This window comes from Leptodactylus fuscus, chromosome 4 (assembly GCF_031893055.1).
Source record: "Leptodactylus fuscus isolate aLepFus1 chromosome 4, aLepFus1.hap2, whole genome shotgun sequence".
NCBI lineage: Eukaryota > Metazoa > Chordata > Amphibia > Anura > Leptodactylidae > Leptodactylus > Leptodactylus fuscus.
This window is the reverse complement of record NC_134268.1, coordinates 181,547,287-181,565,008: the sequence shown is the minus strand read 5'-3', so window position 1 is coordinate 181,565,008 and position 17,722 is coordinate 181,547,287. Positions and strand designations below refer to the sequence as shown.

Genomic DNA, 17,722 nt, shown 5'->3' with positions numbered 1-17,722 from the left:
GGAGACAGCACCGGGCTGAGGGGATGACAGCAGGGACGTCCTAGACGTGTGACTGCAGGACATCGGGTGTAACAGCCCCAGTGTACAGTGAGCCGGAGCCGGCACTGTCTGCGGATATACATGGCAGGTGACAGCGCAGCCTGTAGTCAGCTGGGAGCTAAGAGGATTATATACAGGAGGACAGTGAGAGGGGTGGCAGTGATAGGTGACAGATACAGGGGTGGTAGTGATAGGTGACAGAGGGGTGGCAGTGATAGGTGACAGAGGGGTGGCAGTGATAGGTGACAGATACAGGGGTGGTAGTGATAGGTGACAGAGGGGTGGCAGTGATAGGTGACAGAGGGGTGGCAGTGATAGGTGACAGAGGGGTGGCAGTGATAGGTGACAGAGGGGTGGCAGTGATAGGTGACAGAGGGGTGGCAGTGGTAGGTGACAGAGGGGTGGCAGTGATAGGTGACAGAGGGGTGGCAGTGATAGGTGACAGATACAGGGGTGGTAGTGATAGGTGACAGAGGGGTGGCAGTGATAGGTGACAGAGGGGTGGCAGTGATAGGTGACAGATACAGGGGTGGTAGTGATAGGTGACAGAGGGGTGGCAGTGATAGGTGACAGAGGGGTGGCAGTGATAGGTGACAGATACAGGGGTGGTAGTGATAGGTGACAGAGGGGTGGCAGTGATAGGTGACAGAGGGGTGGCAGTGATAGGTGACAGATACAGGGGTGGTAGTGATAGGTGACAGAGGGGTGGCAGTGATAGGTGACAGAGGGGTGGCAGTGATAGGTGACAGAGGGGTGGCAGTGATAGGTGACAGAGGGGTGGCAGTGATAGGTGACAGAGGGGTGGCAGTGGTAGGTGACAGAGGGGTGGCAGTGATAGGTGACAGAGGGGTGGCAGTGATAGGTGACAGATACAGGGGTGGTAGTGATAGGTGACAGATACAGGGGTGATAGTGATAGGTGACAGATACAGGGGTGGTAGTGATAGGTGACAGATACAGGGGTGGTAGTGATAGGTGACAGATACAGGGGTGATAGTGATAGGTGACAGATACAGGGGTGGCAGTGATAGGTGACAGAGGGGTGGTAGTGATAGGTGACAGACTGATAGAGGGGTGGCTGTGATAGATGAGAGGGGTGACAGATACAGGGGTGGTAGTGATAGGTGACAGATACAGGGGTGGTAGTGATAGGTGACAGATACAGGGGTGGTAGTGATAGGTGACAGATACAGGGGTGGTAGTGATAGGTGACAGATACAGGGGTGGTAGTGATAGGTGACAGATACAGGGGTGGTAGTGATAGGTGACAGATACAGGGGTGGTAGTGATAGGTGACAGATACAGGGGTGGTAGTGATAGGTGACAGATACAGGGGTGGTAGTGATAGGTGACAGAAACAGGGGTGGCAGTGATAGGTGACAGAAACAGGGGTGGCAGTGATAGGTGACAGAGGGGTGGCAGTGATAGGTGACAGAGGGGTGGCAGTGATAGGTGACAGACTGATAGAGGGGTGGCTGTGATAGATGAGAGGGGTGGCAGTGATAGGCGACAGATACAGGGGTGGCAGTGATAGGCGACAGATACAGGGGTGGCAGTGATAGGCGACAGATACAGGGGTGGCAGTGATAGGCGACAGATACAGGGGTGGCAGTGATAGGCGACAGATACAGGGGTGGCAGTGATAGGCGACAGATACAGGGGTGGCAGTGATAGGCGACAGATACAGGGGTGGCAGTGATAGGTGACAGATACAGGGGTGGTAGTGATAGGTGACAGATACAGGGGTGGTAGTGATAGGTGACAGAGGGGTGGCAGTGATAGGTGACAGAGGGGTGGCAGTGATAGGTGACAGATACAGGGGTGGTAGTGATAGGTGACAGAGGGGTGGCAGTGATAGGTGACAGAGGGGTGGCAGTGATAGGTGACAGAGGGGTGGCAGTGATAGGTGACAGAGGGGTGGCAGTGATAGGTGACAGAGGGGTGGCAGTGGTAGGTGACAGAGGGGTGGCAGTGATAGGTGACAGAGGGGTGGCAGTGATAGGTGACAGATACAGGGGTGGTAGTGATAGGTGACAGAGGGGTGGCAGTGATAGGTGACAGAGGGGTGGCAGTGATAGGTGACAGATACAGGGGTGGTAGTGATAGGTGACAGAGGGGTGGCAGTGATAGGTGACAGAGGGGTGGCAGTGATAGGTGACAGATACAGGGGTGGTAGTGATAGGTGACAGAGGGGTGGCAGTGATAGGTGACAGAGGGGTGGCAGTGATAGGTGACAGATACAGGGGTGGTAGTGATAGGTGACAGAGGGGTGGCAGTGATAGGTGACAGAGGGGTGGCAGTGATAGGTGACAGAGGGGTGGCAGTGATAGGTGACAGAGGGGTGGCAGTGATAGGTGACAGAGGGGTGGCAGTGGTAGGTGACAGAGGGGTGGCAGTGATAGGTGACAGAGGGGTGGCAGTGATAGGTGACAGATACAGGGGTGGTAGTGATAGGTGACAGATACAGGGGTGATAGTGATAGGTGACAGATACAGGGGTGGTAGTGATAGGTGACAGATACAGGGGTGGTAGTGATAGGTGACAGATACAGGGGTGATAGTGATAGGTGACAGATACAGGGGTGGCAGTGATAGGTGACAGAGGGGTGGTAGTGATAGGTGACAGACTGATAGAGGGGTGGCTGTGATAGATGAGAGGGGTGACAGATACAGGGGTGGTAGTGATAGGTGACAGATACAGGGGTGGTAGTGATAGGTGACAGATACAGGGGTGGTAGTGATAGGTGACAGATACAGGGGTGGTAGTGATAGGTGACAGATACAGGGGTGGTAGTGATAGGTGACAGATACAGGGGTGGTAGTGATAGGTGACAGATACAGGGGTGGTAGTGATAGGTGACAGATACAGGGGTGGTAGTGATAGGTGACAGATACAGGGGTGGTAGTGATAGGTGACAGAAACAGGGGTGGCAGTGATAGGTGACAGAAACAGGGGTGGCAGTGATAGGTGACAGAGGGGTGGCAGTGATAGGTGACAGAGGGGTGGCAGTGATAGGTGACAGACTGATAGAGGGGTGGCTGTGATAGATGAGAGGGGTGGCAGTGATAGGCGACAGATACAGGGGTGGCAGTGATAGGCGACAGATACAGGGGTGGCAGTGATAGGCGACAGATACAGGGGTGGCAGTGATAGGCGACAGATACAGGGGTGGCAGTGATAGGCGACAGATACAGGGGTGGCAGTGATAGGCGACAGATACAGGGGTGGCAGTGATAGGCGACAGATACAGGGGTGGCAGTGATAGGTGACAGATACAGGGGTGGTAGTGATAGGTGACAGATACAGGGGTGGTAGTGATAGGTGACAGATACAGGGGTGGCAGTGATAGGTGACAGACTGATAGAGGGGTGGCAGTGATAGGTGACAGGGGTGGTAGTGATAGGTGACAGATACAGGGGTGGTAGTGATAGGTGACAGATACAGGGGTGGCAGTGATAGGTGACAGACTGATAGAGGGGTGACAGATACAGGGGTGATAGGTGACAGAGGGGTGGCAGTGATAGGTGACAGATACAGGGGTGACAGACTAATAGACAGAGCGGTGATAGGTGACAGTGCTGATGGTAACGGACTGAGGGGTGGCAGTGATATGGGCGACGGACTGAGGGGTGGCAGTGATATGGGTGACGGACTGAGGGGTGGCAGTGATGAGAGTGACTGAGGGGTTGCATGGGGTGACATGGATTGGAGGGGTTGTTGCAGGGGATTAGCTTTCAGTTTCTTGGGTCCTCAGGTGTTGGGGGTATGCTGCATTATTGGGGGGCGGGGGGGGGGGGGTAGCAGTGGGTGACCTGACTGTAGTACAAGACTACAACAAAATCAGGTGACGGTGGAGAGAAGAGACAACAGTTAGTTGTTTAGAACATTGTAGGATTAGGTGTCCGGCTGTGTCTGTAGAGCTGTAGAGTGTCTTCATTCATACCCCAGTCATTTTATATATCTTCCATATATTTTGTCCCCCTCTATGTTATCTTTCCATTCTGCCAAGGCGTGTGCCTGTCTCCGTACTGACCATTCATCTTGTCCTCGGGGTGACAGGCTCACACTTGACTTGACTTGGATTGTCTTAGTGGCCGCTGTCCACTCTGGTATTTCAGTGACATTTTTGGCACGCTCAGATCTGTCATGACCCTCCTGAGTGATCCATTGACTGATCTATGAGCTGAGCTCTCAGTGTTTGATAGTACATACAAGTTACACGGAAGATACAATTGTCTATTTCTCCATCTGTCCTATTAAATGGGTGTCTTGGGTGTAGTTGCCCCTGGTGAAGCAGCTATGGCTAAGGAGTCATTTGATCGTACTGTTCTCTCTGTGATTTTTCTACCAGAGTCATGTCTGATTGAACACCACAGCTATAAAATAAGCTCAGATGGTCCCGTGAGAGTCGCGTGTTTCTGTTTGTTGTTATTGCCGTGATCAATATCGCCAGACAGCAATGGAGACCCAGAAACAAGAGACTCGTAGTCATCCTGTCTTCCTAGGCCAGCCTTAAAGAGCCCTATATGCCATTTTCCTCATAGTGCAAGTGTATAGGGGGGGGAGACAGTATATACAGCTATATACCCAATCTGCTGTGACATCATACAGGTACCATTTATTGTTAGAGGTTACTATGATGGGTGCCAGCACATGAAGATAGCCCCCACTCCTGTCTATTCAGAGAATATAGAGGCCATGAACCATTTCTCAAATATCGCAATTTTATAACAATTTTGAAAAACCGTGTCTGCAGCATGTGAACACTGTCTTATGGAGGTGGAGAGAGCAGCTGTGAGTGAGATGACCTATATATATATATATATATATATATATATATATATATATATATATATATATATATATATACCTATATCATTGCTGCCCTTAAAGAAGGCAGACCGGAGTTAATAATATATTTGTGGCTTTTGGGGGAAAATGTCACTACTATTCTATTTTTTTATGATTTGGTCAACAAGGGGCGTACTTTAATGGCTTGATATGCAACATTTTGCACCAAAATTTGGTACACAATGTAGGCACAAGCTTGCTACCCATTAGGCAGTGTGACAGCGCAGTCTGTGCCAGATTTCTCATACAACTTAAGTCACTGTGGTAAATCTGGTGCAGTTGCAGCCTGCCTAAGTATACACCATGAATGACGCGTGTTCTACTTTTTTCACAGATAAGACTTTTGAGTCTGTTCTCACAAACTCTATTCGCTCATTGAGTTGCGATCCCTCGTGGATGTGTGATAGACATGTCTGACAAGTGGACTGGCCATGTGAATATAATCTAACTATTGGTAGGTGCGCCAGGGATTCCCACAACTAGACTATGTCAGGGGAATTGCTGTATCCTCACGCTCAACTTATTAAACCTCTGACCTTATATAACAAACAGGGCAACTTGTGCCAGCGATTTAGTCTGATGGGAACATCTGATATCTTAAAGGTTATTAAAATGATAGTGAATCTGTCAAAAACTGAACTTCTAACCCTGATCTCTCCATTTCTGTCCGTGGTCTTACTGTTACACTGAGGCTGTACGCCTGCAGTCTCAGGGTTGTATATGATTCGGTTCTTACCTTCTCCCCACATATTCAGACACTTGCACGCTCTTGTCACCTGCACCTCAAAAACATCTCCATTTTGTCGCTTTTCTCAATGTGGAAACATCAAAAACCCGTCATAGTCGCTCTGATTCGGTCTCCTCGTTACTGTTGCAGTTCTCTAAGGGGGCATTCACGCGGGTAACGCGGTGCTGATTCTGGCACGATAACTCGCGTAAGAATCAGCGCTACAAAACAGAATCCCATTGACTTCAATGCGTTCCGTTTAATGCGTGTAACACATTGAAATCAATGAGAGGCTTTTTTATCCATTGATTTTAATGTGTTACGCGCGTTAAACAGAACCCGTTGAAGTCAATGGGATTCTGTTTTGCAGCGCTGATTCTTATGCGAGTTATCGTTCCAGAATCAGCACCGCGTTACCCCGTGTGAATGCCCCCGTTATAATTGATCTTCTTTTACTAAACTCTCCATCTACAATCTGTCCTGAATACGGCCACCAGTGCAGTAGAGAAACCATCACACAGACGCCTCTACCTTGTGTCAGTCACTGAACTGGATGCCCATCAACCACAGAATACCATATGAATCCTTTCATAGTGTTGCCCCCCCCCCCCCCCCCCTATATCTCCTTGCTGTCTGCTGCTTTATCTATCCTCTCCATTCTGCCAATGACCTTAGACTTGTATCTTCTGTTTTCTGAACATCCCTTCCTGTCTCCAAGACTTGAGCTGCATTGGTGCACTGGACTGCTTTATCGACAGCAGCTTCAAAACTGCCCTAAAATTAGGGGCAACACGGTGGCTCAGTGGTTAGCACTGGAGTCCTGGGCTCGAATCCCGCCAGGAACAACATCTGCAAGGAGTTTGTATGTTCTCCCGGTGTTTTCATGGATTTCCAATCTACAAAAACCTACTGATGGGGGAAAAAAAAAAAAGTACATTGTAATCCCTATATGGGGCTCACAATTTACATTTAAAAATAAAAAACTGCCCTAAAATCACATCTGGTTAGGTGGCTTATCACAAGACCTCTGCACCTTACACTAACATTTCTTATCCTAAGCTATCCTTCCTTCTCTGTTCCTCCTGACCCCTCCATCTAGAAGTTACTCTACTTCCTGCACTTATTTGTATATATACACAGATACTAGCTGGTGACATCTCGTACAGCTTCAGGTACACTGGGTTCACACCAGTGTCTTGACTCCGTTATCAGGTTTCCGTCTTCTACGAGTCCAGCCGTGAGCGCCAGTGAGCGTTTTATGCTCTCCGCGGTGAAACCGTTTTTTTTAAATCGGACACAGAGTCCTGCATGTTCAACTCTGTGTCCGGTTAAAAAAAAAATGGTTTCATCATGGAGAAAATAAAACGCACACGGCCGGACACTTTTCAAACCCATTCAAATGAATGGGTTTGAAAGATGCTAGCAGGTTTCCGTCTCCTGCCTGTTTTGTGCAGAGAACGGAAACCTGCAGAACAGAGACCCGGGTGCAGATGTGAACGAGCCCTTATATGACCTTATTTATTAAAAGATAGCTGGACCATTGTACCAAACAAGCCCTTTTATCTCTCGTGTCTCCCTATCTCAATTGTAAGCTCTTGTGCTCATTGGCCTCACTCGTGTTGTTTGATATTTCTGTCACATTTTAATATTAAATGAAAATGTCTGTTTATGAGTTGTAAGGTGCTGTGGAGTATGTTGGTGCTATATAAATACAATTATTATTAATAAGACTGCGGTCACACAGGACCCCTTCGCTGTTGGCTTCCCATCAGCAAAAATCAGCAGCAGTTTTTCCGAATGCTGCCTTTACAAATAACATCTGATATGGGGTGTTTTTTTCGGAAGTACTCCCCGCTATTTAAATGAACCTCTCCGGTATCTGTCTAGGCTCCAGTTCGCACAGCTCATTCACTCACAGCAGGGTAAAGCTGTATCGTGAGGAATTAATACACACAGGGGAGGCTGTTATGTGTGCCGCTATACAGCAGAGGCACTGGCTGATATCAGAATGCTAAAAATACCATTCATATAGTTATACACATTAAAAATGGCCAAATATAAACCTCCCATATGGGGCTACTAGAGGGAGTCCTATCCAGGTGTATAGGAATCCCTAAGGGACAATGCTGTATTGTTACCCTTCCCTCAGGCTGTGTGGGTCTATATATATATATATATATATATATATATATATATATATATATATATATATATATATTTAATATAGTTTTCCTCTGTGGACTTTGTTTGTTATACCTATCGGGAAACCGTCAGCATTTCCGTAGGTATAATTCACATGCTACGATTTCCAAAACTGCGCCTTTTTTAGAAATCGTGTCATGTCCACAGTATGGTTTTTACTGCAGAGTGGGTAAGGGATTTGCTAGAATCCCATCCACTTTGCTATGACTGTAAAACCCTGTGATTTTTGTTTTTCTGTGGCGTTTATGCTGCATGGGGCCTATGGCTAAAGCTCCACGTAGTGGGCTGCAGTAAAAAAAAAAAAAAAAAAATGCTGCGAGAAAACCCCCGGTGGCGACACATTGTGTTTTTTCCCGCAGTGCTTTCCACAGGAAACCTCACACACACAGTACAATAACCGATATTAACAGCGGCCTAGAGAAACCTTCATCTCCCACCTGCTGTCCCCAAACCTGATCCCTTACACTAAGCGGCAGGCCTGTGCAAAGTGATTACCGATTCCTGCTGCCGCTAGTGCAGGGCACCAGGGGCAGGAGAGGAAGGTTTTTCTGCCCACTGTCATAATGAAGGTGTTGGGAGGCAGCTTGCATCTGCGGTCCAGTTTATGTATCCCTGCTCTATAAAAAAAAATATGGGGGACATTTATTGAGAATGGTGTTTTCTATGCCAGTCTTAATCCCCATGCCGGTGTGAGAAGAGTCTAAATTTAGAGTCTCTTGCCCCGGTCTCCAGAAGTGATATCTACACTAGCACTTGCATAAGTTTTCTGGAATAGCTGACACCAAGGACTCCTTGCTCTACCTTCTTTTGTAAAAAGTGGTGAGTGGGGCGCAAAACAAGGCTGCACAGTTCTCCTAATGCTCCCATCTACGCCAGTCTTCTGCTCTACTGCGAAGACTAAATTCCACTGGTTTCCAACCTTTAGCAGCTGATCTCTCCAGTGATACACCAGATCTAATGGGTTTTATATTGCAGCTCACGATAAGAGCAAGGTTATATAAAGTGGCGATAACATCTACAAGTGAGCTAATACGGTGTTCAGAGGTGAACTTTTATTGTGTTTTTGTGCTCAGTCTTTCAGGTTATTTATTTCTTGATGGACAAACTTGTGACTTTTTGGTTGCCTAATGTTTCCGGGTTGACTAGTGGCCCCATGACACCACTTCATGTATGTACTACAGACTAGTAACCTCTCAGATTATTTGAGTTTACTTGTATCTAATCTATATGTACTGGATTGTTATAGATAGTTATTGGCGTGCACGGTGGATCAATGGGTAGTACTTGCAGCATTGGAGTCCTGGGACCGAAGAAGTTTGTTCCCCCAAGTTTGCTTGGGTTTCTTGTAGGGTCTCCGGTTTCCTCCCACACTCCAAAGACCTACCGATTGGGGATTTAGATTGTGCGCCCTATATCTTTAAAGCACTGCGGAATATGATGGTGTTATATAAGTAAGGGCTCGTTCACATCTGCGCCCAGGTGTCCATTCTGTAGGTTTCCATTTCCTGCATAAAACAGAGCAGGAGACGGAAAACTGCAGGAGTCTTTCTCACCCATTCATTTGAATGGGTGAGAAAGCTGTCCGGCCGTGAGCGGCGGTGAGCGTTTTGCGCTCTCTGCCGCGAAACCGGGTTTTTTTAATCCGGACACAGTCGGACATGCAGTACTCTGTGTCTGGATTAAAAAATCCGGTTTCGCGGCGGAGAGCATAAAACGCTCACGGCCGCTCACGGCCGGACCCGGTCTGTGCTTTCCGTCTTCTGGCATGCAGAAGACGGAAACCACAGAACGGAGACCAGAACGCAGGTGTGAACCTAGCGTCAGCTGTATCTGTGTGATATTGTGTTGTAGTACATTTCCTCCAGATCATTTGTCAGAGTGTGTCGGGTGTATTATCGTAAGTTCATCTTTGTGGTTTCCAGGTCTTGACATCTGATCTGTGTAGGTGCTTTTGATCCATCACTACTATATTGAATCACAACTGGTGTTTCTAGTTTGTCGCTTGCTTTGTTTGCTCTCTATGCGGTAAGACGTCTTTTGTGAGCGCGGTGACAGTAAGTTACTACAAGTGAGTGTAAACATTGTACGCACACCTATTAGATGTCACTGTATATATGTAACCGTGAGGGTAAATCTCAGGCCGATCTCCTGGCATAGTAAGAGCTTCACCTTCATGTAATTCAAAATCGCATATATTATTCTAGATTTTCCTTCTAATAGAGAACATAATATATATTGAATGTTCAGGGTCTCTTTAGACACATCACAAAACCACTCTTAAAGGGGCTGTCCTACCATGAAATATTTACGGGCATTTCTATAGCAGAACTGCTGACAGATCTCTTTACCTTGCTATATGTTGTTGTTGTTAGCAGTGTAGCCGTGAAAAACTTTTTTTTTTTTTTTTTTTTTTACCCCAGAGCTGTATTTCCATTGAGGGCTCCATAGTACACCCCCACCCCCCGTGCCACTATGAGTCAAAACTATAGCAGGCTCAGTACAGTACAGAGACTGTAGTGTGGGGCCCGCTCTGAGGCCCCGAAATTACATTTTGATGATCTATCCGATCCAGCACCCAGGACCCCTGCAGATCATCTGTTTGCAGAGACTTTAGTATTCGGGTGAGTGCTGAAGCCTATTCACAGACTACCAAGAACAATTCCGTACATTATTCATGCTTAGTATTGAGGCTCAGCCCCATTCATTTGAATTGGACTGAACTGCAGATACGTCACATGACTATTGATTGTGACATCAATAGCCTGTAAAGAAGCTGATCTGTAGGGGTCCCAGGTATTTGACCACCACCGATAAGATACTGATGACCTAGGGTAACTCCTGGAAAACCACTTTAATGCTGGTGTAGAGCTGAGTAGCCCCTTCCCCCTATATTAGTACCCTTCTCTTTTGTGGACAGCATTCTCTGCTTGTCTGTGGGAGTTATGGAAATCGCCAAGCCACTTTGCTTATCTGTTTGCATAACTCCCATACACTTCAAGAAAGTGCCATGTCTACTTAACCTTCCCTCTCATGCTTCCTTTATTGGCCACTTGACACACATGGGTCACAGCACTCCCTGTTCTGACAGATGGACGTCCCAGAGGTGGGGTGCACAGCTTTTAGGATTAGTCGGTTCCCTGCTTCACTAGCCAGGGAATGCACTTGTGCGTGGAGGAGACCCAGATGAGGTTTCTAGCAGACATAAATCACAGAAAGTCCAGCAAGGAAATTACATTTAGATAAAATCTCCCATTTACAAAGTAAAAAATTTAAATTTTTTTGGCATGAAACCTGTTCAGTTAGCTTCTGCATTTCTGATGAGAGTCTTTAGTCCATGACTAAGTACTGCAGTCTGATATCTGTAGGCCAGAACAGGTGGTATGTAATAGATTGTAATGTTTTACTTGAACAGGTTTTCCTAATATTGATGACCAGTCATTGGAATACGGTCGTGTAGTGATGTAATTTACCAGGATAAAAAGTAGCCTATGTTTTAATCGGGGTTCCTATCTATCTATGTGGCAAATTTCATGCAAATCCGTACAGCCGATTTTGCATGATTGAGGAACAAACATCCAAACCCACAAACTTTCACTAGTAGGATAGGCTTAGTAGGGTAGGATTTACATTTATAATATTAGTAGGATTAGTAGGATAGGATTGATGCAATGCCAGGAGATTGGGGTTATTGTTTACTTGCATCAAGTTGGTTAGCATTTTCTTTCTTCGGCCTGGTTCACATCTGCATTCGGGTCATTCTGTTCCGCTCTCCGCAAGCAGCACTTTTCTTTTTGCATTTTTCATGTGGAAACTGAGCGGAAACCACACGGACCCCATTATAGTCTATGGAGTCTGTGGGTTTCCTAAGGTAACTGCTTTTTTTTATGCGGGTTAGGTTTCTGTTCTGGGGGGTTCCCAAGTGGACTCCCCAAATGGAAACCCATGTGCAGATGTGAATTGGGCCTTACAAAGATATATATATATATATATATATATATATATATATATATTATAGATATATTCAGCTGCTTCCAATCTCTGCAGTGATATCTCACGAAATATTACAGGTAGATCTGCAAACCTTTGTCATATGAACATCTCCTCTTTCTATGACTGCAGAAGCAGGTTTGTAGTATAGAGCCTGAGATATAACAATTTCGAGTGATTCCATCCCCCCCAATCCTCCTTTTCTCTTCATTACACAATGAGAAGCAGGGACAGCTCTCAATAAAGAAGGAAGGGCAAAAATCCCATTTATACAAATCTGGAGACTATGGGCTCGACAGACTAACCACATCTATTTTCTCCCCCGATTTTCAGCAGTAAAGTAAATTATATAAAGCTGCAAAAAGTCACAGAATTCTTGTGGAAATAAGCCCAAATAGTTTTTTCGCAACTTTTTTTGACAGCAAATTCTGGTGTGCAGAACTTGTTTTACAGCGTGGTATCTATTAGCACGTACAAGATTGACGTACATTGAATTGCTGTTTTATGACCCGGCGATAATCGCTATTTCTGGGGTAGATATCCTCTCCGTGCAGTGGATCTGGCACGGGTGTCACAATTTCTCCAAAACCTGATAATACAAGAGAGTGTTCCAACGAGTATCCTGTGATGTAACGGGCCGTGAGGCTTTCACACTTTCCAGGTGCCCCATAAATGTTTAATAGGGTTGAGGCTAGGTGACATCGGCGGGGAAGGCCAGGCTCTTCTTGTTCATCTTTGGTCTTCGAGTAGTTTTTGTAAAATTTAAGGAAATAACACATATATATATATATATATGTGTGTGTGTGTGTGTGTGTGATGAGTGACATGTAGACATTACAGTGAACTTCACCCCTTGCCTTGTGCTGTACAGTATGGACTTCCCATACAAATTTCCCAGCTGAAGATTTCTAGCTAGCCATTGTATCAATGAATCTCTTCATGTGACTATTGTTTTAATGGCAGGTGTGACTGTTCTGAAAAAAGAATAGTATCTGTCATGATGTTGGCCGATTTCATGGATCCTTGAATAGATTTAAGAGGGATCTGTAAGGTGTCAAGTGCACATCTGACTATGTACCTGCTGTCTGTTCACCTAGGATACTGAAAAACTACAGAATACTATAGTAACAGCAAAGTGGGAAAGGTGCTCAGACGTCTCATCCACACACTGTGGAAGAAATCTGCACATAATGTGTTGGGTCTATAAGCTGGGGGGTGGATTTTAAAGGGGCTCTAGTTAAAAATGACTTTTCCCAATGATAATCACATCCTTGCATAGGCTTTAGAAATGCTATTCAATGCCTACCTTTTGTATGTAAATTGCCTCCGTGGTTTCTGAATAAGTCCGTTTTTATTCATGTGCTAATTAGCCTCCAGCCAGCACAGGAAGTTCCCAGCAGCACTCGTCTCTCCTATGTGTGTGTGCAAACAGGAAGCTGAGTCATCAGCAGCACAGTATACACCCATAGGAAACAATAGCAAAGGGAGTGCACAATGCATCGTGCACCCAGTCTAATTAGCATATGAATAAAAACTGACTTATTTAAAAACCACTGAGGCAATCTACATACTAAAGATAGGTGTGGAGTGGCCTTTCTAAAGCCTATGCAAGCGGAGAGAAAAATCCTACATGTCGGGTTTTGCTGCCCGCTTAAAAAATCGAACATCTTTAGGAACGGACAGTTAAGGACAGGCATGGACAGTAAAAGAACGCACCCGATGTCCATTTAAATGAATGCAAAATGTCACAGGCACAGCTAGTGTCCGCTGCTAATGTCTGCACAAGATTTTGAACGGACATTAGTAGTGGATACTAGCTGTCGGACACCGACGGTAGTGTGAACACTCCTTTATTCACACATCTGTTTACCCTTTTCATCCATGAAAATGTAGTCTGTTTTTCACCACTTTTTTTTGCCTTTGTGTGCTATTTTTTTTTTTTTTTTAATGGGTGTAGGTCTACAGATCTAAAGCATTGAAAAAGGTCACAACTGTGCAAATACAAAATGTTCGTGTGTCTCCTAGCCACGGTCCATGAAAAATAGACTGTATACCAGCGCTGTGTAGTTGATAGGCCAAATAATCCACCTCCAACTGTTTTTCCACAGCCTAAGGCCGGTTTTAGACAACTGTGCTGCAACCGGCCTACTATGAATTAAAGGGATCCTATCTTTCAAACAAATTTTTTTCTAACACGTCGGAATAGCCTTAAGAAAGGTTACTCTTCTCCTACCTTTCGTTGTCTTCTCTGCGCCGCCCTTCGCTTGAAATTTTGTTTTTTCTCGGTATGTAAATGAGTTCTTTCATAGCGCAGGGGGTGGGTCCTAGTGCTCAAACAGCACTGGGGTTGTCCCCAATGCTGCCAGAGAACTATCCAGCGCCGCATCCATCTTCTTCTGGAACAAGGTCTTCTTCCGGCAGCGTCTTCTTACTTCTAGGCCTCGGGCCTAGGGCAAGCCGACTGCGCATGCCCGCCGGCCATGAGAAAATGGCCGCTTCCAATACTGTGTAAGCGGCCATTTTTCTTGTGGCTGCGAGCGTGCGCGGTCGGCTTGCCTTAGGCCCGAGGCGTAGAAGTAAGAAGACACGGTGAAGACCTCGTTCCAGTCGAAGATAGAGGCGGCGCTGGATAGTTCTCTTGCAGCATTGGGGCCGCCCCAGTGCTGTTTGAGCGCTAGGGCCCGCCCCCAGTGCTGCGAAAGAACTCTTTTTCATACCGACAAAAACCCGGGATTGTAGGCGAACGGCGGTACAGAGAAGACAACAAAAGGTAGGAGAAGAATAGCTTTTTTTAAGGCTATTCCTACATGTTAGAAAAAAAATTTGTTTGAAAGATAGGATCCCTTTAAAAGCACAGGCTACACACAGGGGACACGGGGATGACCCCGTGTGTCATCCGTTCATGAGCAGTGTTTCCGTGGCTCCTTTCAATAAATTAATAGGAGCCACGGAAGGATGGGCCACAAAATAGGACAAGAATAGGACCTGTCCTGGGGCAACACAGTGGCTCAGTGGTTAGCACTGCAGCCTTGCAGCGCTGGAGTCCTGGGTTCGAATCCTGCCAGGAACATCTGCAAGAAGTTTGTATGTTCTTCACGTGTTTGCATGGCTTTCCTCTCATTCTACAAAGACATACTAATAGGAAAAACATACATTGCGATCCCTATATGGGACTCACAATCTACATAAAAACAGAATAGGACCTGATGCAGCCCAGACTGTCGGCCCACACATGGGACTGTGAAAATCACGGTCAAGTATATGTGGCCATAGAAAAGAATGGGTCAGTGTATGCCATATCATAGATTGGGTGCACTCTTCACAGGGCAATCGGCCTGCACAGAAATCTACACCCGCTTGTAAGTGGCAGAATTTTTGGATCAATTAAAGCAGTAAACTGCCATAAATGGTCATCAGTCTGCGGAGGGGCAGCGGTGCCTCCAACCGTCACCCACCTAATCCCAACCCTGAAGGCACTGAAAAGGTGAAAAAGCCTTACTTTTTTACTCAAAAAGGTTGGCACTAAGATTTGGGACTGTTTCATGGTCTGCACACCAGAAACATGGCGTACAAGTCGGGATAAATCTCCCTTATTTTTCCGTTTTGTGATTATATCTGGAGTCTGATCTTGAGATTGTTTCATCACTTGCGTTCAGATCTGTCTTAACTTGTGGTTCTTGATGGATAAAATTAGTTCCTTGACAATTAACCTGTTATTTTGGGTGAGGTCTCGAGGGGGCTTTCCTGCTAAATGAGAAAAAAGGAAAAGTCGCCATGACCAGAAAGCAAAGTCAGAATCACAAATTGTACGTCTTCTGACCATGTTTAGTTTGCAACTATTCCTCTCTGGAGACACTCGGGTAAATCTATAGAAGGAAGGTGGTTAGTCAAGTCATGGATGGCTGACCAGTGCACTCCCCAAATACTTTTTGGCACCCATTTATGGGAATAATTTGTTCCCTTGTAAGGAGTGCATTCATTTTTGTATATATTTACATACTAGCTGGTACCCGCGACTTCGTCTGTAGTGATTGTAGAACTGGGTAAGCAGGCACGGGTAAGGTTTTCGTACTGTGTATAAGGTATGGGATATGAAATGTAACTGTGTATCTTGTTTTTGCTGTAATTCTGAGAGCACATGAGACTTTTGTGTTGAATGTAATTTGTATTTCAGCTGCTATACGGTGTTCTGAGAAACTGGACATAGTGTCTTTGGGACAGAGGTATTTCAAGTGAATATACTTCGATATACGACATTGTACGATTTGTTATTTTCCGCCAGTACATGTAAGTTTTGGCCACAGGATACTCTTGAGCAAGCAACATAAAGTCTGGCCCTGTGCATGACAGTTTAGTAACTCCATGTGCCTCTTATTAATAGCAATTAACCCCATCATGTCCCTCACATTAACCCTTGTGTAAGAGTTACTGATATGTGAGAGACTTGGAGGTAATAATTAAGTATCTTCATTACTGAGGTCTTTTATTAGTACCTCCATGTCTCACATATTAGTAACCTTTATATGAGGCACACAGGGGTTAATATGAGGGACATGATGGGGTTTATTCCTATTAATGTGAGGCACATGGAGTTACTAAGACTAAACTAATAACCCCAAATGCCTGACATTAATGAGAACAGTAATCCTATGTACCTGTGTGTTTTTCAGTTTCACTTTGCTAGCAGCTTCCTGTCCTCCTTGCTTCGGGGAATCTTTGCATGATGCAGACAGCAGGAGCTATCACTATAGCAGGCAGAGACCTGAGCGATTAAGCTCCACCCCCTGGGTTTCCTGCACCCCTCTCAAAGGGGAGTGTCCTTATGCCTCAGCTCTAGCAGAGCACTGAAGGGACTCTCGGACTTCATTTAACTCTTGCAGGTCCTGTGCTGCTGGTGTGCCAGTGAAATATGGCAGGAGTGCCACTCTTGGCACGTGTGCCTTGCTATGGTCCAAAGTGTATGTGATTGCAGAGATAGTGATGTGAGTTTTAGTTTTCTGGGGGTCTGGGAAAAACGTATGTGAGCTATTGTGACGAAAAGTAGCCTATTGCGCAATCGAGTGTAGTAACTATGTTTGTGGAAAATTTCAGCCATATCGGTGGAGTGGTTTTGCGTGATTGAGGAACAAACATCCAAACACACAAACCCACATACATCCAAACTCACAAACTTTCACCTTTAGGATACAGACTGTTTTTTTTTTGTTTTTTTTTAACTTTCTTAGGCCTAGGTCACACGGGCTACTGACTGTGTATTATGATCCTGATTTTTGACGCGAGAAGCGCGTCAGGATCAGGACCAAAATGCGCCTGTTGCGACTTCCGACAGATGCATCTTCCCGCTCTGGAGTAGGCCCAAATGAATGGGCCTACTCCGGAGGGATTGCCTTGTCCGGAGGGATTGCCTTGACGCAGACGTGTCTTGTCATCCGCCTGAAGAAAGGGCAGCTCACTACTTTTTTCGCAAGCGGGAACAAACTGCTAGAGCAAAAAAGATCGCTAGCGGTCTACATAAACCTCTGTTGTGAGGGGGGACGGATTTTGAGGTGGATTCCGCGCTAAATTCCGCCCTTTCTTGCCCCGTGTGAACTTACCCTAAATGGTATTGAGAAAATTGCCATGTAAGTGTTTTGTGGTGGGAGTTTGTGTCGTCTAGTGTGAACAGATCCTGAAGTGTTTAGTCTACAGGCCGAGACTCCTGATGTGCATGGGTTTTGTAATAGTTTGTGAGGGAGGGTGTTAGCAATGTAATGTCCGCTGTACTTCATCTTCTAGCCTCCTCCACATCTGCACGTAGTTTAGTTTAGTGCTGTGATCTGTTTTTTCCATTATATTATTGGGCTTTTGTGCACTTTGTATTGATTTTCTTCTCACAACCACCTGATAAATGCCCAGAGATCAGCTTGTAAACACCCGT

At 45.9% G+C, this 17,722-nt stretch overlaps 1 protein-coding gene across 4 annotated transcripts in view; it reads left to right on the top strand.

Annotated features, from left to right (window-relative positions):
• The window catches only part of SNX13 (sorting nexin 13), a 120,136-nt gene that overhangs the window by 349 nt on the left and 102,065 nt on the right, over positions 1-17,722 (top strand). The gene's annotated exons all lie outside the window — the stretch shown is intronic.